The sequence below is a fragment of the Marmota flaviventris genome, chromosome 18 (assembly GCF_047511675.1).
Source record: "Marmota flaviventris isolate mMarFla1 chromosome 18, mMarFla1.hap1, whole genome shotgun sequence".
NCBI lineage: Eukaryota > Metazoa > Chordata > Mammalia > Rodentia > Sciuridae > Marmota > Marmota flaviventris.
Window position 1 is genome coordinate 13,913,969 of NC_092515.1, and position 5,510 is coordinate 13,919,478.

Consider the following 5,510-nt stretch of genomic DNA (forward strand, 5'->3'; position numbering starts at 1 on the left):
TAGTTTGGTTGGGATTTTCCTATGTAGGCTTTTATAGCTATAAATGTTCCTCTCAGAACCATCTTCATAGTGTCCCAGAGGTTCTGGTATTTTTTTTTTTTTAAGGATAAAATAAGTTTTTATTTATAGTCTTATAGTAAAAGGGGAAGCCTTAACTTGCAAGACAATTCTTCCGCAGTAGGTACAATATACTTTTTATTTCCATGGAATGGAATCAAACACAGACCGAGACTACAGAGTATACACCAGAGATCAGCAAATGCCAGAACAGAGTGGGAAAAAGACAAAGAAATGAGGCCCAAACACACAAAACCCTTCACTGGGATCTGTTGACCACAGCCAGAACCAGAGCTGGATCACACAATGGAGACAGGTTTGGGAACAGGAGGAAGTGGGGTGAGGATGGGGAAAGGGGCCGCACTGGGGTGCGGGTTTAGTACCAGGTAAATTGCTCTTGGAATTTATATTACAAAATCAGTTGGCTCTATTTCTTAGAAATACACATGAAAAGAAAGGAAGAATTGATCATTACTTTATGAATCTGTGGCTTTGCAATAATTGACATCATCAGAAATAGGGACAATTCATTCAGATTCAAATTTCAGTAGTAGGAAATAAATATCCAAACATCATCACTGGCCCTCAATACAAAACCTCTACCCCACCCAATGATCCCTCCATGTCCCACCCCCAACCACCCCCTACCCCTCCCTGGTGGCTGCCGCTTCTCTGCTGCCATCTCCAGTACATACCACAAGTGTCACTCGGCCCTCGGTACGGCTGGCACTGCAGGCTTACACAACTGGCTGAGAGAAGCGGGAGTGAAACGTGCCAAGAACTCTGCAAATCTGTCCCCACTTTCCTTTTATACCACAAACTTCTTCAAGGTCAGGTCTCTCAACAAGGGTTAAATAGCTTTTTAGGAAAAAAAAAAAATCCTTAAGAAGGAGAGGTGGTAATTCTGATTACTCCAAACTGGTCATCTTCTCAAAGTAGAGCAGTTCACAGATTCACAAAGTCTATCAAACAAAGGGGAGGGGACCGGGAGGAGAGGCCCCCGGGGCTGGAGGAGCTGGTGGGGTGGCCAGGACACCATGTGCTCAGAGGTTGGGCCAGCCGTCTGTCCTCCACAGAAAAAGCTGCCAAGTTGGGGTGTTTTGGTTTAAAAACGTCTGGTGGGGACAGGGAATCCCTGAAGGGAATACATTAAAAAAAAAAAGTGTAAATAGGGAAGGAGAACAAGAGCTGTTGTCCAAGAGCTTCTACATAAAAATAAAAATTAAAAAGAAAAATAAAGAGTCTTTTAAGTGGTTATGAGGGTTCTAATGATGAACTGGGAGGAGGATGAGATGATGGAGGAGACAGACAGTTTTTATTGCTGGCCGCCCTGTGTGGCTTAGCTGGCCTCCATCTGGAGTTTCTTCCTACTTTGGGGCTCTCCAGGCTCACTCTGAGCAGGAGTCAGAGCCCCCATAGAAGGCAGAGATGGTGCTGCCCTTGGGGTTGGTGTAGAGGCTGTTGTCTGAGCAGGGGTAGCTGGTCTGCAGTTGGGCACTCGACCTCGCCTTCTCCAGTGCACGGACTTGCTGCTCCAGAAGAGCATTCTGCCGCTTGAGGTCATCAGTATCTTGCTGGTGCATGTGGTTTTCCCTTAGCATATACTGGATATACTCTGTGGCTTTGTCTAGGATTTGGGCACCAGATGCCTTCTCTCCTTGGAGTGATGGGACCGAGTCCTGCAAACTATGAAAGCTGTCTTTGATGTGGTCCCTGCGTTTTTGTTCCAGTGCATTATGATGAGCCTGTTTGTCAGCATTGCTCGCCACCTGGATATCATCGTTATGGCTCCTTTCCTACGGCCCAGGGAGTTGCGACAGGGAGGGGGAGGGGTGGAGGGGAGGGGGAAGTCACCGACAACAAGCCAAATACTCCCCCACACACTCTCTCTCACTCACTCGCTTTCTCACTCTGAGGTTCTGGTATTTTGTATCTCGATTCTCATTTAATTTTAAGAATTTTAAAATTTCCCCCAATTTCCTCTATCACCCTTTCATTATTCAAAAGTATACTGTTCAATCTCCATGTGTCTTTAGAATTTCTATAAGTTTTTTTTTTTGGGGGGGGGAGGAGTGTTGATTTCTAATTTCATTTCACTACAGTCAGATAAGATGCAAGAAATTATATTATTTTAAAAATTGGTATTTGCTAAGAGTTGCTTTGTGGCCTAAAACATGGTCTGCTTTGGAGAAGGTTTTATGAAGGGCTGAGGAAAAAAGTGAATTTGGCTGTTGGATGAAATAGTGTATAGATGTCTACACTCATTTGATTTATAAGTTATAGAGGGTCTTCACTGAATTTGTCTGGATGACCTATTGGTGAGAAAGGTATGTTGAAATCACCCAGTATTATTGTACTGGGGTCTGTCTGAGTCTGCAAGTTGAGTAGTGTCTGTTTTATGTAATTAGGTGCACTGATGTTTGGGGAATAAGTATTTACTATCAGAACTTCTTGTTGGATTGATGTCTTTATCAGCATGAACTGACATTCTTTGCCTGATTTTTGGCTTGAAGTCTGCTTTGTGGGATATTAGAGTAGCTACTTCGGCTTGTTTTCAGGTTCCATTTACATGATACAACAATTTCCATTCCTTCACTTTTTGCCTGTGACTGTCTTTGCCTATAAGGTGAGTTTCTTGCAAACAACATATAGTTGGGTGTTATATTAAATCCATTTTGACAGCCTATGTCTTTTAATTGAAGATTTGAGACCATTTACATTCAATGTTGTTATAGAGAGATGTTTAATTCCTACCATTTTTGATTACATTCTCTTTTTTTATTACTAGGAATTGAACTTGGGGGAACTCGACTACCAAGTCACATCCCCAGCTCTATTCTGCATTTTATTTAGGGACAGGGTCTTACTGAGTTGCTTAACGCTTCACTTTTGATGAGGCTGGCTTTGAACTCGCGATTCTCCTGCCTCAGCCTCCTGGGCCACTGGGATTACAGGTGTGCACCACCATGCCAGGCTTGATTAATTTCTAATGTTTAATGTGGTTCTGTTTCTCATTTGATTATCTGCTCTTCAAAATGATATTTGCACATTTGCTGTCTCTGGAGTTCTTTTTTAAAATTTTTGTTATATTTAAATATTTTTCTCTAGTTCCAGCTTAGCAGTCATTAATTCTTTTAGTTTCTGTTTATCTTTTTTTTTTAAACAGGGAGAGAGAGAGAGAGAATTTTAATATCTATTTATTTCTTAGTTTTCGGCGGACACAACATCTTTGTTTGTATGTGGTGCTGAGGATCGAACCCGGGCCACACGCATGCCAGGCGAGTGCGCTACCGCTTGAGCCACATCCCCAGCCCTCTGTTTATCTTATAGGGATATTATTTCCTCTTTGATTCTGAAGGGTAGCTATGCTGGATATAGTAATCTTGGTTGATGATTTTCTTATGGGGCTTGGAACATAGCATTCCAAGCCCTCCTGGACTGTGCTAAGAAGGCAGGAGTTATTGATTGGCTTATTTATAAAAGTGACCTTCATAAAGGTCACAATGAAATCTTCTCTTGAAGTTTTTAAAAATTCTATCTTTGTTCTGTGCATTAGACATTCTAATTATAGCATTCACAGAGACTTTTTTAAAAATCTTGTCTATTTGGGGTTCTGAATGAATCCCAAGTTTTGATGTCCATCTCATTTTCAAGGTTTGGAAAATTGTCTTATTTCACTGAAGAATTTATCCATGCCATTAATCTGCATCTCACAGTGTTCTTTGATTCAAGGGATTCTTAAATTTGAACTTTTAATGTTGTCCCAGAGTTCTTGTATATTCTGGTCATGGTTAATCATTTCCTTTAATGCTATCTGGATGTTCGCAGCTGGCTACTTGGTCTTCCAGCTCAAGATTCTGTCCTCAGCATGGTCTACTCTACTAAAGAGGCTTTCAACAGAACATTTTGATTTATTGTATTTTATTTTCAAGAGTTTTGGTTCTTTTTCAATATCTCTATCTCCTATTGAATCTCTCACTCATCTCCTATACTGATTTCCTTAATTCATCCAGTTGTTCAAGTTCTTCAGAGTTTCTTGATAATTTTACAATAATTTAAAATTCTGTCTAATATTTCATTGACTTCTATATCTTTGGAGTCAGTTTCTGGTGAATTATAAGCTTTTGGAGGTGTCATGTTACCTTGTTTTTTTTTTTTTTTCATAGTTCTTGCAAACCTGTGTTTGTTTTGCTTTTTACAGTATTTGTTAATTGTTTATTGTCCAAGAAAGACTATTTGTTAGCCTTTCATGTTTTATACTTCAGGAGCACAAGTCAGTACAAACTTCTAAAGACCTCAGTCCAAAGAAATTCTTTTTATTCCAAAATCACTTTGCACTCTGAAAGATTCCACCTCTCCTCATCTCCTCAAAATCTTTCATGGAATCATAATTTCTGTAGAAATCTGCATATGCCTCCTTTCTTGACTCAGCCACACCAAACTTAGAGAGCTACAACCTCCAGGGCAAAAGTGAATGCTCCAACGATATGAAACCACAGCCGCTTGGCCAGAAGACCCCGCACCTGAGGTTTCGCCAAAGCCCTGGAAGCTGTGGCAGTTAGTGTCCTCCACACCAGCGTCCCTCGCGGTAGATAGAGAAGTGGACCCCTGTGTCAGGTTTTATGAATCTGTTGAGGTGGATTCTTTTCTATTTTTATGTGCAGGTCTTTTTAGGGCACAGCCTTTTCTTGTCAAAGTATTCTGGGATATGAAGTTGTGGTGAGTTTTTCTATATACTTTTTTTTTAAAAAATTTTTTTTAGTTGTAGATGGATACAATACCTTTGTTAATTTTTATGTGGTGCTGGGGACTGAACCCAGGGCCTCACTCATGCTAGGCAAGTGCTCTACTACTGAGCCACAACCTCAGCCCCCAATATATTTCCAAGTAGGTTTTATAGTATAGTTTCCCAGCTTGTTTTTTGGTGAAGATTAGTGCATTTTGATAGAGTGTATTGTGTCACAGGTTGAGGATTCTGCTTTCCTTGTAGGTCTCAAGAGTGCAGTCCTTCTTGTAGGTCTGGCTATGGTGTTATATACATCAGGGTGTGTGGTATACACCCTCTGATTGCTCATTTAACAGCTGTATATTCTAAAGTGATATAAGAATGATCTAGACTGAGACCCATTGTAAGTGTGGTATCCACAAACTTTGTTTTTGCTGTAGTTGTGGATGCCCATGAGTGGGACCTGAGGGTCCCTGCTAGACCCTGGTCATTATTTTGGGGTTTTGTTTCTTCTGTTCTTTGTATTGAAATATCAATGCTGTTTGAGCATGGTTAGTTTGTAGAGCAAGATATGTTGTCTCTTGGCGGGGTTTAGCTCGGCAGCATTCTCTACTCTCTTAACTTGTATTGTCCCAGTAGGTTCCTGACACCTCACAGAAAAAGGGGGAAACAAAGAATAGCAACATCAGAAGCAAATGATCTATAGCATTAAATACCTGGTGCCTAG

The 5,510-nt window shown here is 40.8% G+C and overlaps 1 pseudogene; it reads right to left on the minus strand.

Moving 5' to 3' along the window:
- Window positions 1-725: 725 nt before the first annotated feature.
- Window positions 726-5,237, minus strand: LOC114097303 (protein max pseudogene; annotated as a pseudogene).
- Window positions 5,238-5,510: the final 273 nt, after the last annotated feature.